General features: G+C 41.0%; 1 protein-coding gene across 3 annotated transcripts in view; it reads right to left on the reverse strand.

The window, feature by feature from the left end:
- The window catches only part of LOC117253156 (uncharacterized), an 87,275-nt gene extending 69,800 nt beyond the window's left edge, over positions 1 to 17,475 (reverse strand). For all 3 annotated transcript variants that reach the window (XM_033620527.2, XM_078171013.1, XM_033620526.2), the window contains exon 1: positions 17,338 to 17,475. The gene's annotated coding sequence lies outside the window, so the exon portion shown is untranslated. The remainder of the gene's footprint in view (positions 1 to 17,337) is intronic.
- Between the last annotated feature and the right edge of the window lie 295 nt (positions 17,476 to 17,770).

Below are 17,770 nucleotides of genomic sequence, written 5' to 3' on the forward strand. Positions count from 1 at the left end.
GCATGTGAATGATTAACTGCAGCTAGCAGTTAGCACCTTGTATGGTAGCTTTAGCCACCAGTGTTTGAATGTGCATGTGAATGGGTGAATGTGACAAGTAGTTTAAGGACACATAGCACACTGGTGCTATTTGGTTTGAACCCTAGTCCGTTTGGAGTAGTGTAAATGCTCATTTGAACTCTGGTGCGGACCAAACGAGCGAACCCCGGTCTGCTTGAAAACTGGGTGTCTAGGTTCACTTGCAAGTGAACTCTGGTGCGGTTCACTTACATTGGGAAATGCAAACGGACTATCCAGTGACCAAAGAGAGGAAGTGAACCAAAGAGAGGAAGTGACATAGAGCGCAGTGCATTTGGGGTAGAAAAAAACAAAGCCAACAGCACGAACCAGGAGAAGCAGAGGTAAAAAAAAAAAGGTCAGAAGACTATATATTGCAGTTGCTTGTGGCTACGCACAATGGATTTCCATTTTCAGTCCTGGCCAATCGATGAGCTGGGTTTTCTTCTTCCTCATGCTTTATTTCTTTCTGGTCAGTGGTCGTTTCGGGCAATACCACCCCCAAACTAGCAGCTGTTGTAACTACGTGACGTTGTCCGGGCAGTTTGGTCTGCTTTAAAAAGTGCAGTGTGAAAGTGAACCGAACCAAATGAAGGTGTGAAATTTTTCAGCATTCCCCGCCCAATCGAACCAAGACCCCTGGACTGTCCTAGTGTGAATGCACCCTAAAAGTGCTTTTTGAGTGGTTGAAAGGTGCTAAACAAGTGCAAGTCCATTTATCATACATGAATAACTGAATTAGCCTGATATGATCATTGGACGTGAAACGTCATTTTTCAGTTATTCTAAGGTGGTTTAATAAATGCAACATCAATCATTTTTTAAGATTTCCTGTTTAGCCTTTTGCCTTTATTTGATAGGAACACTTCAGTGTGAATGGGGGAGACAGGGAGGGGATGTCATGCAACAAAGGTTGGAACTGAACCTGGGCTGCTGTGGCAAGATCACGGCCTTTCGGCACATGCCCCCCTTAGACAACTTATCAGCTTTACAAGGCAAAATATGCACACACCAGCCTACACAGCAATAACACAGCTCTCACACACTGCTGGTGATGAACACAGTAAGAACGTCTTGATAATTCAGTGCAAGCTACCTGCCAGACCAGTTTCCGAGGCATGTAAACTAGCCCCAGAGGATCTGTCAATGCCTACACATGTATGCTAACATCATCAAAACAACCTGGAGACATACACCAATCTCATTCAGAGAGTGGTTTCTTTTCGCACTTCTTTCCATTCCAGCTTAATCAAACTATTATTCTTTTACTCTATGCCTCAGTGTCAAGTCAAAGTCAAGTCAAATTCATTTATATAGCACATTTCATATGGCAGGCGTAAACTCAATGTGCTTAAAAGCAAGTAAAAATCATATACGACAAAATATATAACATTACATTAACATTACAAATGTAAAACAAATATGATAAAACATAAAATAAGATGTAACATATATAAAAACATAAGACAGCATAAAAAATAAGACGGTGAGAAGGTATTACAATGAGAGAGTAGGGTAAGAACGTATTATTATTATCATTGTTAAAAGAAATAACAATAATACTGTTTCTAAAAAGAAGGTTTTACCCATTAACCTAACTAAAAGCTTGTGAAAAAAAATATGTTTTTAGTCTGCTTTCAAAGGAAGACACTGTTGTAACAGACCTGAGTTCATGTGGTAGAGAATTCCAAAGAGTAGGAACATAATGGCTGAAGGCACCATGAGCTGATTTAGTATTTATTCTTGGTATGGTGAGGAGACCTTTATTTGATGATCTCAAGGGTCTGTCTGGTGTGTATTCAGAGAGCATGTCAACAACGTAGAAGGGAACTAGGTTTAAAAACAATAAAAAGTATTGTATAATCAATTCTTTGCTTTACTGGGAGCCTGTGAAGAGAAATTAAAACAGGAGTGATGGGTTCACACCTTCTGGTTTTGGTTAAAACTCTGACTGCAGCATTCTGAATAAGCTGGAGTTGGTTAAGCGATTGCTTTGCCAGTCCAGCAAAGAGTCCATTACGATAGTCTAGTCGACTAGAAATGAATGCGTGAACCAACTTTTCAGAATCAGACTGTGACAAGAAAAATCTAACTTATATATATATATAAGATATAGATATATTTCTAAGATGATAAAAAGCAGTCTTAGAGGTACTGGAAATGTGCTTCTGAAAGTTAAGATCAGCATCCAAGATCACACCCAAGTTTTTGACATGCTCACAGGGTTTTACTGACAGGGGAGTTAAGAGTTAATCTGGTGCCTCAAAGCCTTCGGACCTACAAAAAGAATCTCCGTTTTTTTCTTCATTTAGCTGCAGGAAATTTTTGGCCATCCAATATTTAGCTTCAGTAATGCACTGGATGAGGTCATTCACAGGGTTAAGGTGGTTGGCAGAAACAGACATGTATAACTGTGTGTCGTCAGCATAGGACTGATATGATATGTTGTATTGTTGAATGATGGACCCAAGTGGGAGCATATACAAATTAAACAGTAGAGGGCCAAGAATTGACCCTTGAGGGACCCCATATGGAACGCTTATTACATCTGATTCACAGTTACCAACAGCAACAGAAAAGGAGTATCAAAGGCTGCACTGAGGTCAAGAAGTACTAGAACAGTAACTTTGTGGTTGTCAGAGCTAATTTTAAGGTCATTCACAATTCTGACCAGGGCAGTTTCTGTACTGTGGTTAACTCTAAAACCAGACTGGTAAACATCAAAGAGATTGTTATATGACAGATACATGTGTAATTGTTGATATACAGCCTTTTCAAGAATTTTCCCCAGGAATGGCAGGTTTGAGATTGGTTTATAGTTCTCTAGGACAAACGGATCAAGGTTGCTCTTCTTTAACAGTGGTGTGACAATAGCATGTTTGAGAACTGTGGGGAAGATTCCAGAGAGTAGAGAGGTATTAACAATTTCAATGACATCTTTTACCAAACAGTCGAGAACACTTTTAAACAATTTGGTGGACATTGGGTCAAGAGCACATGTAGCAGAGCTTAACTGTTGTACTACTTCATGCAGCTCATAACTTTGAATGGGAGCAAAGTTGGAGAGGGTGATGGCAGTATGGCACTGAGTGGAAGAAGAGAAGTCATTCGCACCAGCAGACACCATGATTTTGTTTCGAATGTTAATAATCTTGGATTTAAAATATGAGGCAAATTCATTGCATTTCTGTGAAGAGTGGTGTTCAGCAGGTATTGGTCTGAAGGGATTGACCAGTTTATCAATTGTGCTGAACAGAAACTGCTGAACAGTTATTGAGATTTTCGCTAATAATTTGAGAGAAGAAATGCTGTCTAGATGTTTTTATTTATTTTTAATATTATTTTATATATTTTATATTTTATATTTTTTATAGAGAATGTAATCAGCCTGCAATTTGGTTTTACGCCATTTGCGCTCAAATTTACGGCAGGTTCTTTTTAGTGCCTTCACTCTTTCCACATTCCTCCAAGGTGCTTTTGATTTACCAGAAATTATCTTGGTTTTTACAGGTGCAATATCATCTAAAATGTGTGTCACTGAAAGATTAAAATTATTAACTAAGTTGTCACACAAAGACAATGAGGACAAGTTAAAAACAGAAGTAAAATCAGAATTAACATCAGAAAGTGACCAGGTACACCTAGCAGAGTTTGTTTATCTAGAGATAAACTTTTCAGATGTGTCTGCACAGATGGATCGCCTTTTAACTGATTTTAGACCAGGTACATGTTTGGTTACCCAAGCAACACTGAAAAAAATACAAAAATGATCTGAAATCCCAACATCTAGAGTGCAGTTTAAGGTTATATCAAGGCCTTTGGAAATGACCAGTGTGGAATGTGATTCCTGTGTACAAATGATTTTTTCACAACAAATCCGATTCACAATTTAATCGATTTTTCCCCCTACTTAAAATCAATTTTCAGAAAAATATTTGCGGCCTGGTAGCACGTACCTGGGGTCCAAAACTTTCAGTATGTGAATAAACCCCAGCTTTTCCACAGTATATATGGGCACCATATCTCTTGCAATATACATCGCGACTGCATCCATGATCGCTTTCCACCAGGCCCCTTTCCTATCATACTGCAGTGTTTCCCCTACCATTATATTGGGGGGGGCGCCCCGCCTCCCTTGAAGATAAAGTTAATTTCAATTAATTTTGTTTTCTATATAGCGCCAGATCGCAACAGAAGTAATTTAAGGTTACCTTTCCTATAGAATAGGTCTATACCCTGTCCTTTTATTAAACAAACTAAATAGCCTTATGTTATTTATCTTATTTACACAACAGCATGTCATTTCTGTCTCTACATGGTACGCCTTTACAATTCTCCTCTGCTCTGTGTATCGTGCACGTCAGAGTTCCGCCCCGATGCGCACACACACTCACACACACACGTGTGCGCACACACAGGTGAGCACAGGTGAGCACACGAGAGCACGGCCCGGTCCGCATTTTCCTGACAGCAAAACCAAACCAAATCCCTTTCTTGGGAACGAGTTCTTCCCCGCTCACTGCCATGTTGTTTGTGTATCAAGTGCGCGGGGGGCGTTAGTGGTGGATGTTAAAGAGAAACTCGATTTTCATTAAAACAAATCGATCTAAACTACAAATTCGAATTAATCGATAAAATCGATTTATCATCCAGCCCTAGTACAAATACAAAGTCAGATGATGCAGGGACTCAACATGTTTCTTTAAGAGGTTCCTTGGAGAATGTGTGTGTGTGTGTGTGTGTGTGTGTGTGTGTGTGTGTGTGTGTGTGTGTGTGAGAGAGAGAAACAGCTAACCGAATGTGTGGTGTCAGTCCAACCACCCTCTAGTTCGACTACCCAGTAGTGCGACCATAGAGTCCTATTTTTTGAGATCCATTAGTCCGACCTCCCAATAATCCAACCATATTTGTGCCATTTGTCCAACCACCGCTATGCCGGCCTGTTAACTTTAATTAAAATGGTTATCTCAATCAGAGGTTTTACCAGATAGCCCGACGTAACTGCTTTATATTATACAGGCACAGCTCAGCACTGTATTACAGAACCAAGTGGCGTGCAAATAGCCATGAAGTTGACTCTCCAATTCTCGCTATTGAGGGAAGTTACTAAATGATATGACACTCTTGGTTACGGTTGCACGCAAAAGTAGCCCAGCCCCAACCACAACAATAAGATAGGCTAAACTATAACAAAAATACAATAAAAGGGCTATAAAAGAACATAAAACAAGCTATTTTAAGTAGCCTTCAACACGGCCCGAAACGCCCTCTGGGTAATATACAAAACCACTGGCTGACGTCACTCACCAGCCAGTTTAAAAAATGAGATGGTCCATCTCAAGGGGTATATCCTTTAATAAATTCAATTCAATAAATTCAGTTCTGTCGGAACCAAACCTCCTTCATCGGAACATGTGGTAGAGACTCGCGTGGCTTTGGTGAAGCCTTAATTCTCTTTACTTTTACATTGTCTATGGTAGTTCTTATCACTGCAGATGCAATGTTTTTTTTTTTGGCCACAAGTGGGATTTTAGTGGCGTTGTTTCACCCTTTTGATAAGGTGAAATAACGGGTAAGGTGACCTGAAGACAACAGCAGCAGAGTAACATTAATGAAGATTTCACATTCTTTGATTCTACAGTTCTACAGAGTTTTATCACGATTCTGTCGTGAGGAAAAAGTCAGACTTATCAAAAGTAAGTGAGGCTTTTCTTCAAGTAGCAAATCAACGATTCTCAGTTGTATATATGGGCCAGATGTTTTATAATGTACAAAGTTTTGTTGTCTTGTTGACAATGATACCCCTAGGGATAAGTTATTTGACCAGCTTGATTGGGGTAACTAGCATACATGGAAAGACCGGGGATTGGGGATTTTATTTATTGTAGCCCTCGGGAGGTCTACACTATTTCAATTATGAGGCCAATAAGTAAACAAATAAATACCACCAATTTTATAACCGAAAATGTAATTTTACTTAGAAACACACTGACTCTTATTTTGAAATTGTGTGCGTGCCTTCAGGTCACAGTTGACATTGAGGTGAGTGATGACGATGATGATGATAATGATATGATGATATACAAAACTTTATTATTTATAGGTCACCTGTGTGATTTTCTGGTCCTTGTGTTTGAAATTGACAAGTGATGTGCTGTCAGTCCCAAAGCACATCATATCCGTGCAGAGAAAGTGAAAAAATGACAATTTGTTTGGCACTCGGCAACAATCCTGGTTTCCCATTTGGCCCCCCAGGAAAAATAATGAGAACTAGACCATAAAAAATTACAAATAATAAAAATAATAATAACAATAATAATAACAATTAAAGCTGCAAGCAACGTTGGGCGGAACCTCGGACTCATGCTGTTTCGGCCTCCAGCTCATGCAGGCAGTTATAGACAAACGATTTTAGACCCCTCTTCACTCTAGCTCACAGCTGACAATTTCTCCACATTTGCTCATGTTATTTTCAGAGGCACTAGCTCACTTCCTGTTGAATTTAGGTCAGGGGTGTCAGTGCGTGATTTGTAGGTCTCGATGAGATGAACAAGCCAGTTTTGGTTTGATCTTTCTACGACATTCCTACGGGCCGCAGTTGCCATTTTAGTGTGTCTAGGTGGTGCTAGAGAGCCCATTTTGTCACTTTTGGGGTAAATCTTTTAATTTTATCAAATTTCCACCAGTCCTGACCTGCATAGCAATTTTGGTGAGTTTTTGAGCATGTTTAGGGGGTCAAATTTTGTTTGTTTGCGCACCAAAGGGACCCCATGTCATGCAGTAGGTGCCCTTTTTTCCTTTTCGCCCCTGCCCTTCAAACATCCTGAGTCCGTCACTGAGAGGGAGAGACAAGCTGTGTGAGACCAGGCAGATGGGGATGGCTTTAAAATGTCTCAAACTCCTCCCTGTTATTCCCAAACCGTGGGTCCAATCATCAATCTGAGCATATCAGTAGAGCAGAGATAAGGGACTTGAGTCACATGACTTGACTCGAGTCAGATTTGAGTCGCAAATATGATGACTTGAGGCTTGCTTGACTAAGGTTGATAAAAGAGTTGACTTGACTTTGACTTTGTATTCATGACTTGAGACTTGACTTTGACTTGAGACAGATGACTCGAAAGGGCTTGGCCTTAATTCAATATTAAAGGCACGCTAAGCACCATTTTAGCGCTGTGCCTTTAATGCCTAAACAGGAATCAAGACGTGACAGGAGAATGTCGTGATCCACTGTGTCAAAGACAGCAGATAGATCCAGAAGAACCAGGACAGCAGAGTTGCCAGAATCAACAGTTAAAAGCAGGTCGTTAAAAACTCTTAAAAGGGCCGTTTCTGTGCTATGTCGCGATTTAAAACCAGACTGGAACTTCTCAGAGATACCATTTAAGTCAATGTGTGATTGCAGTTGCTCATAAACTACCAGAACCTTTGATAAAAAAGGGAGCTTGGAAATGGGCCTGAAATTGGACAAAACATCAGGGTCAAGATTTCTCTTTTTAATGAGGGGCTGTACTACAGCATGCTTAAAGGCAGCTGGAACACAGCCAGACCTCAGAGAGGAATTAATTAGGTCAACAATACATGAACCAAGGGTATTGAAAACATCCTTGAGTAGGCGAGGTGGTATGATATCTAAGGGGCAGTGAGATGGCCGCAAATGTTGTATGTTGTATGTTGTGATACCTGCTCAAAGTTCTCAAAGACTGCTGAAGATGAGGAAAAAGTAGCAGGATCAGAAACATAGGGAGAAAGAGAAGACCTAATAGCAGCAATCTTGTCTTTAAAAAATGTAAGAAATTTTTCACACATTATAAGTGAAGGCACAACATGATTGGAGTTACCAGGGTTAATAAGAGAGCTGAGAGTGTTAAAAAGAAACTGAGGTTTGTGACTATTACTTGACACAAGGTTAGATAAAAAACGGGTTTTTGCTTCTTTAACTGCCCTCTCATACTCCAATAGGCTGTTTTTTAAAATATCTAAAGAAATTTGAAGATGATCCTTTATCCATTTTCGCTCAGCGCGTCTACAAGTGCGTCTGAGAGCACGCGTGGCATCATTCAGCCACGGCTCTGTCACTGGCTTGGAGCGTCTAATCCTAAATGGAGCCACCAAGTCCAGTAAATCATTACAAGAAGAATTAAAAACAGCCATGAACTCATCGGGACTAAGATTACAATCCAGAGAGTGGAGCACAGAATCGTTAAAAGCTGCAGAAAACCGAGATGCTGTTGAAGCAGTAATTGTACGCACCCTGTGCGCCAGGACGCGCGGTTTAGCTTCAGAACAAGGCAGCGTAACATTGAACATGACAGGAAAATAATCAGAAATATGCATATCACAAATGTCAGTGACACATACACTTAGACCGAAGGACAACACAAGGTCCAAAGTATGTCCCTTCTCATGTGTGGGACCAGTCACTGACTGAGTGAGGTTAAATGAGTCAATCAGATTCAAAAATTCATTGACCAAAGGTCTAGATTGACAGCAGACATGAATATTATTAAATCTCCAGCAATTATGAACCAATCATAATTTAATGATAGTCCTGCCACAAAATCTGAAAAGTCCTGTATAAAGTCCTTGTTAAATTTTGGCGGACGATAGATGAGCGCACACAGGACAGGAGAGTTTGAGTTGATAAACGTCTGTAGCTCAAAGCTGGGGAAAGAGTCTGTCTGCACCTGTCGGCATTGAAGGCTGGATTGGTATACAGTCGCTAGCCCCCCACCTCTGCCAGTGGACCGAGGGGAGCTAAAAAACAAGCAGTCAGGAGGAAGAAGTTCGGAGAATGGAGTGGACTCACCAACATTAAGCCAGGTCTCCGTAAGAAGCATAAGATCCAGTTCACGCGAGGTGAAGAAATCGTTCAGCACAAAAGTCTTGTTTGCTGGCGATCTAGCATTAAATAGAGCCAAACGAAGTCATCTCCTCGCGGTCCGGTTTGGAGGTGCGGGCAAGAGGACGGAGGTTTCCGTACTCCACACTGCCGCGGCACACCTGGCTCCGCCTGGGAAGGGGAGTCTCCACTGGCAGGTGAAGCTGGCCTGCGACTGGGTGATCGGGAACAACAGGCTGGATCCAACGAAGCCCCAGTGGTTGCAGAGACTCAGAAAATCCGCTCGAACAGTAGCAGGGACCTGACTTGCAGGCAGATTTCAAGTGAGCCCTGATTCTCACCAAAACACCTCCCCGCTTGCCCCGTCTTCTGGACCGCTTCTTCCACGAAGTGACAGCAGGTGAGCGGCGCAGGTAAGCCGGTACAGACACCAGGAACAGTGGGAGGCTCGAGTTTTGATCACCCAAACCATGCTTGAACAGCGACTCTGATGTTAAGAAGTGCTTGGCGATCATACACAAGTAAAGCAGATACATCTTGGCAGCAAACACAGAACAATAATACAGCAAACAGGAATCCAAGCAGCCCTGACAGACGGCAGGCCACACACACTGGCGCCATCTTTTTCTCAGTACCTTCAGGACTGTCAATGTGTAAGCTACAAGTTGTCCACAAGAGCATTTTGGAGTCATTTGATGGTGTATTTGATTAGTTTTGAGGGAGAGAGGGGGTCGTACCGTTCACCTCCATTTTGTGCGCTGAGCAGCAGGCAGCTCTACCCCACCGATCTCAGAACAACAGGCACTGATAATTAAGGGTAACGTACCTACCCATATGACTATAGGGATTACGGCAATAGGCGAATTTTCCAAAATGTCGAACTTTCCCTTTAACTGCGGAGCTCTCACTGCTGCACTGTGCCACTTGAAACTGACAAGGCACGTGTCCACGTGCCAAAGATGCGCGTGTCTGCACGCTTACTGGCGGGCGCATCCTGAAGACCTGTGTGAATTTTCCACATATTTTTACTTTTTCGTCTATTCAAGAAATTACCCACAAATGCTATACACCAAGAATTATTATTTTATTTATCTATGTTTTTATTTATGTATGCCTTTTTACTTATTTAGTTTAATACTGTACCTGAAGTTATATTTGAGCAAAAAGGAAAATGTTTCTTAACCTGTTTGTTTGTCTGAGATGATTATTGAAAAGCTGGTTGTATCTTGGTTAAAATGTTCTAATAAAGTAAAGATAGAAAACATTGCAATATCTTGTGTGTCGTAAAGTGTTTGGAAAAAATGAAATCGGAAAAAATTGGAATTGGCCATCCAAACACTCTGCAAATTGGAAATCTGTATCGGCCCAAAAAATTGTAATCGATGCAAGTCTAGTAAACAGTGTGAGAGTCTAGTAGTTGCACGGTGTAAATGATTGTGTATATAAAAATCAAAAAAGGCTCCTGCACACTGTCTCACTCTCTTGTTTTTATTTTATTTAAGCAACATTTCAGTCGATGTGACCTTCATCAGGCATCATGATGCCTGATGAAGGTCACACCGACCGAAAAGAGAGTGAGACAGTGTGCGGGAGCTGAGATTTTTCCATACGTAATGACTGTGTATATAAAACTGTGTTGGGTGACATGAAAAAAAAGTAAAGAAATTAGGGCTGTCACGATACTAAAATTTCAAACTCGATATTGATACCCAGGAAAATATTCAATACTCGATACCATTTTCGATACAGCAGCAAAAAATTAAGAGGCATGTCATTTTTTAAATACATCAGAACAGTAACATCAATGATAACAACAAAAAATCCCCCCAAAATAAATAACAACCAGAAACAAGATCTGTTCATACAAATGTATTTATCTACAGCCCTGTTTATTTTCTGTGCTTCTGGTGAATTGGCACCATATTTTCATTGCTGATCAAATAGAGTTGGTAGTTTAGGCTCAGGATGCTCCTGTTTCTACCTCACTATGTGATCAGAGAACCAGGGGTTATGGGAGAAACCAAATGTTTTTTCACCTTCAATCTGTGACTTTACAGTTAACATAACTTTTCAGACACACATAATTGTGTTGTCCTGTTAAACTAACATTGTCTATTAATGTTACAAACGGGCATGGCTGATAAAGTTTTCTGCTTAGCTCCCACATTAACGTTAGAAGTTATATTTAGTTTGATGCTGGCGACACCAGCTGCTCAGCTGCTAGTGAGGGGAGGGGCTGTACCTGCCATCTGCAGCGTGCTGTGTTCACTTCACTAAATATTTCCAAAGAGCGCTTTTTCCTTTATCATCTCCTGCAGCCCCGCTGGCCATATTACAGCAACAGAAATGTGTGCATGCATGCACAGCGACGACAACAAGCCGGGTTGCAGCGAGAGCTCTGTGCCTGCCAGACACTGCCTGCACAGCACGTGTCCGTCGGACCTATCACGTGCACCCAACAGGCACTGAGGAGGCGTGCACTGTTAGTATCGATACTTTTGTAAATTAGTATTGTATCCGGATACAGCGTTTGAGTATTGATACTTTTCAGAGTATCGATACTTTTGACAACCCTAAAAGAAATACCCTATGTAAACTCTATTGCTGATGTGTTACCGAATGCGCCACAGCGTCACGTGACCATCTGGTGCTAACAGCTCAACGTGTTTGCTAGTGTGCTGGCTGGTGAGTGACGTCAGCCAGTGGTTTTGCATATTACCCAGAGGGCGTTTCAGGCCGTGTTGAAGGCTACTTAAACCCGTTTTGTGTTCTTTTATAGCCCTTTTATTGTATTTTTGTTGTAGTTTAGCCTATCTTATTGTTGTGGTTGGGGCTGGGCTACTTTTGTGTGCAACCGTAACCAAGAGTGTCATATCGTTTAGTAACTTCCCTCAATAGCGAGAATTGGAAAGTCAACTTCATAGCTGTTTGCACGCGAAAAAATTGGGTTCTGTAATGCAGTGCTGAGCTGTGCCTGTATAATATAAAGCAGTTACATCAGGCTATCTGGTAAAACCTCTGATTGAGGTATCCACATTAACATTTACATTAATGGGTCGGAATAGCTGCAGTCGGAAAAATGGTGGAAAAAAAGTATGGTCTGATTATTGGGAAGTCGGAGTAATGGATCTCAAAAGATAGGACCCTATGGTCGGACTACTGGGTAGTCGGAGGAATGGGTAGTCGAACTATAGGGTGGTCGGACTGACGCATTGTCCCCCAGCTAACCACTGAATGCCACTTATGGATCCATAAGCCACTGTAATACAGACTATTGTCTGTTAACATGGATTTAAAAGCACGCTGGTGTGATACAAGCAGTCTGTGCTGGATTCCATCCATAGATATTTGATAATTATAAATAAATTCATCTTGTAGGGCATATTGTATAAGGGCTTTAGCAACAGATCTTTATATACATGCATGCAGACAGCAGTCTCTTGATTACGGAATGGACTTTGCTATGCAATTACACAGGCTTTAGATATTGACAGAACCTCCATCGGGCTAATCCTTGTGAAACAGCTCAAACTAGGCAAAGGCGTTATTTACACAGCTGATTGGTGGTCTCTGCATGGTTTCCAGATTTATACTGTGATAATAATACTAATAATTTTAAACTTTATTTATATAGCACCTTTCATACAAGAAATGCAGCACAAAGGACTTTACAATATGCAGGATAAGCACTGGGTGCTTCCCATGAAAATAGACATAATGGACATAAAACAGGCAAGGCATTTCAATATTAAAGGACATTTAAAACAAGGTAGGCACCCAGAATTAATGTATCAAATTCAGTATCTGACCAAATGCCTCTCCTTCTCACTGAGTTATGGCCAGAAAAGTGTTTTTGCAGAACATTATGAGGTCGCAGTGACCTTGACCTTGGACCATTATATTCTAATCAGTTGATCATTTCAGGTCAAGGATGGATGTTTGGGCCAAATTTGAGAAAATTCCCTCAAGGCATTCTTAAGATATTGTGTTCTTAAGAATGGAGCGGGCAGATGGACTCTCACTCATGTCTCCCACTGACATACACACACATGCACTCACTGTCACTGAGCATCTCACCGGCAGCAACAATAATAATAAAATCTAATACTAACACTAACATTTTCATTACTTCATTACTTCATTACTTGCACTAGATGTGCTCTCTTTAATCCACTGCTCATTATTATCCACTTCTCATTATTATTATTATTATTATTATTATTATTAGTATTATTATTATTATTTATCGCCGTTTCTTGTATTTTTTTAAGTTTTTTAAGTTTAAATTTTGAAATTTTTAATCTAACTCTCTCTCCTTGACTGCTGTAACACTGGAATTTCTCAATTGTGGGATCAATGAAGGTGTATCTTATCTTATTACAAAGGAGCTATTCACCATTTTTAATCACTATAACGAAAAAGAGGTCAGTAAGGCTTTATTTCCGTTTATGTCTTGTGACTACAAAACTATCTTGGAATAATGCTTAATGAGGTTTTCCTGTTCTTCCCATTTCTCTAACAGGACATAAATGCTTCATTAGCCTAACCTGACACAAAAGTCATTTTTTTTATTTCTGCATCCACAATGTGCATCTATGTCAGTTGTAGACACAGGTAAGCAAAAAATGAGACATTGCACTGCATGATAGAACCACTGGTGCCAACAAATTGGTGTTCATATGACACATACAAGTGAGTTAAGATAATTTGTGGCATTCACCCCACACACGTCTCTTTCAACTACTCTGAGGTTAGAAACTCATTTAGCAGGGCTCAAAATTGGGGCTGTTTTGGTCGTGTATAGGACCAAAATTTAATCTGTGCGACCTCAAAATATAATTGGGAGCACTGGTGCGAGTGTAAATAATTCTTCTGGTGCAACTATTTTTCCCCCGAGTCGAATGTCTCATTCACAAGTTTTTTTTTCCCCCCTCAAGTTGGTAGGCTACATTGATAAAGTTCCCAGGCTTCTCTCTACCTAGTGAGCTGACAGTGACCAATCAAACGTGAGCTTGACCTTTAATGATGATAATGATTTTAGAAGAGAAAATGAAGAGAACGCTGAACACTTTTTTAGTGGCTATTGTTGTTTCTCCGCTAGTTGCTCTCATGGAGGAGCAGGTCAGGGAAGCGACCAAGCTGGGAATCACAGCCATGCAACTCGGAGTCTACAGTGAGGAGGAAATCCACAAAGACGGCAACACTCTTTCCCAGACATTGTCACAGCTCATCTCTGCTGCAGCTTGCTGGTCTGTTTACAGTGGCGTTGTGCTAGCCTACGTCACGTTTCGTTTACTCTGATTGGTTTTCCGTCTTTCCAATTGTGTGAAGGGGCACTTTGAGTGATAGCCGTTGATACTGCCCCTCGGGAATAGAGGAAATGTACACTCCGTGTCCAGACCCATTCACGTTTTGCGAATTGGGTTTGGCAACGCCAGGCTACCACTGAACACCACTGTGAATGAAAGAGAAACCTCAGATGATGATAGAGAAACCTTAGATGATGATAATACTGATAATACTGATAATACCACTGTGAATGAAAGAGAAACCTTAGATGATGATAATACTGATGATGAAGACTGTCATCATCATCAGTATTATCATCATCTAAGGTTTCTCTTTCATTCACAGTGGTGTTCAGTGGTTCAGTGGTGTTTTTTCTAAAAATATCTTCAACTGAAAAGGGTTTTTTTGGGGGAGTTTTTCCTTATCCGCTGTGAGGGTCCAAAGGACAGAGGGATGTTGTATGCTGTAAAGCCCTGTGAGGCAAATTGTGATTTGTGATATTGGGCTTTATAAATAAAATTGATTGATTGATTGATTGATTGAAAAAGTTGTTAATGATAAGTGTACTATACATATACAATGTAATGTATACAGTATAATGTCGACTTTTTGTTGCAATAAAAAAAAATGATTACACTGTTGGTGCTTCTTACATTACGGTGGGTGCTCCCAAAATTTTGCTGGTGCTCCTAAGTTTTTGAAGTCTACCATGTAAAAAAGTTAATTTCAAGCCCTGTTGAGACACAAGCCCCTTTTACACTACCAGATGTTGGGCCATTTTGCCAGCAAGCTGCAAGCGTTTAGACACACAGAGCCGGACTGGCAAGTTGATCCGATGTGCTCAATTTCCCACTTCGTAGGGTAGTCATATTGGCGAAACCTTTCTGGTTTAAAAAGGGAGCCTCGTTCTATAAAAAGGGAGCCTCGTCCCCCACGGGAGGGGCTGTCGATGACTTTTGGGAGGAACTGTTGATGACGCCGCAACGACAACCCACTGGCAGTGGACTAACAGGAAACAGCTGATAGCAGGAATGAGCAGCTAGTACTAGTAGCAAGAAGGACACACAAACCTGACAGACACTACAGTAAAGATGAGCAACTGGGGAGAAAAAGAAATGCGTGCCCTCATTGCCCTCGCAAATGAAGAGGCCATTAACCGCCAAGTGACAGGGGTGGTGAAGGACGGGCCAAATTATGAGAGAATCGCCGAAGGTCTGACCAGCCGCGGCTTTCCTCGGAGTACGTCACTGTTTACGTCACACACTGAGCTACACGTTTTGTTACTTGCTCACGCCCCCCATTGCTCAGAGACATCACTGAATTTAAAAGAAGTGTGTGTCTGCATGTGTAGATAAAAACTTCAACGTCAATACTCTTTTCTTCACTTAACATATCAAATATAAAGGGATGGGTTTCCTCTTGACTAACAGGGGGTGACACTGTGCTTGGAAAGAGGGGGGAGGTTGAGGCATTAACTTATGTGATATCACCAGAAGGTGATTTGAGCAGGGATGAGAGACACTTGCCCCTTTGTTAGCAAAATGACCAGAAAGGGTCCCCTTGTTAACCTGCCAACCCCCTCCTTCCCTTCCCTTCCCTTTCAGATGACTATACTCTAATGAAACATGCTTATATATATTATACATCAATTCTACCACTAGATGCCCCTAAATCCTCCACACTGGACCTTCAACTTTTTGTGTAGTTTTACATCTGGCATTTCCACTATGTTTAGAGAGAGGATTTATTAGCAGACCAGTTTGACCTTAAAGGAGCTATATGTAAGAAATCTAAAGCAAATAGTCGTAAAATCCTCCTAATATGTCACAGAGACTAAGGAATAATGTTCATATAACATACTGATCTCACCGACAACAATAGTACGGCCAGAATATTTGCATCTAAAAAACCTTTTGGTCTTAATATCCTGGCTGCAACCTACTGATACGTTCTACTGGGAACTTACTCAGAAGTATTTGTGTAAGTTGCTATGAGAAAATAAAGGTGGATATTTTGAAAGGTTCTGAGTCGTTTGGACACACAGAGACGGATGAAAAGACTTCTGGTACATGATGTTCCAATGTGAAATTAGGCTATACTAAATGACTTCTTTCAGTTAACACGCGCACTGTAAATGTTCAAAGCTGACTTTTCATGGAGGTGGGTGAAAAAGAAGATCATGAACTCAACTCATGACTACCAAGCTTGAATGAACGCAGCAAGTAGGCAAATGCTGCACTTTTTAATTCATTGCTTTACAGACCATCAATGAAACAGAGTCAAAGCATAGCCAGGCTGTCTGAAATGGCGCAAAGTAAAGGGAACAAAGAGTTCCAAAGTCAGTAGTAGTGAATGGGATGTGTGTGTGTGTGTGTGTGTGTGTGTGTGTGTGTGTGTGTGGAGGGGGGGGAGGGGGGGGTGCTCTCTGGCAGGCATGCTGAAAGTGTTGAAGATTGTGTCCCACTGGCAGCAGCAAAAAGGACAGTAAACTTGCCAACAGATTTCACACATGCAAATTCATTACTGGCCGTCTGATCTATTAAATCTATTCCATATTTACTAAGTAAAAACAAATGAAATAAAATTACGCCACTGATTTAAAAAAAAGAAAAAAGAAAAAAGAGCTCTTAGTGTGTGTGTTCAAAACCACACTAATAAAATGTACACACAATGTACACAACTAATTTAAGCTGGCAGCCTGGCTGAGAAATAGGCTACCTGAGAAACAAAGAAGTTGTATTGAAACAAATGGTATAGGCAGCATTGTGTGCCTTTCGAAGTAACGAAGGATGGTATCAGGCTGCAGCTTCATGTTAGGATAGGAAGTTTGGATTCAGAACATTTTGTTCCCGATAAAAACTCCATCACTCCATCGCTATGGAAGCAGTGACTGCCAGTGTTGACTGTGAACACGATGAGACTGCGAGCACTGCATGTACTCGCGATAGACTAGATTTAATGCCTGCCTGCTTTCCACACCGGCAAATGCCGTGGCCGTCCTCGTTTATGCATCTTAATTCCATAAGAGAACAAGCCTAGAGTTACACACACTCACGCACACACGCACACACGCACGCACGCACACACACACACACACACACACACACGCAGCCGAGCCGCGACAAGCAGAGAAGACACACACAACTCACCTCTACTCTTTGCACGAAGCCTTTCCTTTCCTTTCAAACCTTCACTGTTTAACTTTAACTCCGTAAACACGCTTATGGTTCGTTATGTTGTTAGGGGCGACACTCTGCGCATGCTCGGCTCAGGCCACCAATCCTGTGCAGCTGCTTTATGTAACAACTATAATCCAATCCAACCTGAATAATCCCGAAATCACTGAGAGCAGTTTTTTGTAACAATCCGACAACGACATTATCACATCAACATCTTCACAGTTTGAAGGTTTGGTTCCAGTTGAGTTTGACTATTTAATTCAGTGTATGCATCTAGAGACAAGGACACACTGAATAAACATGTGATGCTGTGACATATACAGGATTTCTATAAATTTAAATACATTTATCAGAGAATTTAAGGGACAAGTCAAGAATTACAGATTGAGGTAGATCACTACAA

The sequence above is a fragment of the Epinephelus lanceolatus genome, chromosome 9 (genome assembly GCF_041903045.1).
Source record: "Epinephelus lanceolatus isolate andai-2023 chromosome 9, ASM4190304v1, whole genome shotgun sequence".
Lineage (NCBI taxonomy): Eukaryota > Metazoa > Chordata > Actinopteri > Perciformes > Serranidae > Epinephelus > Epinephelus lanceolatus.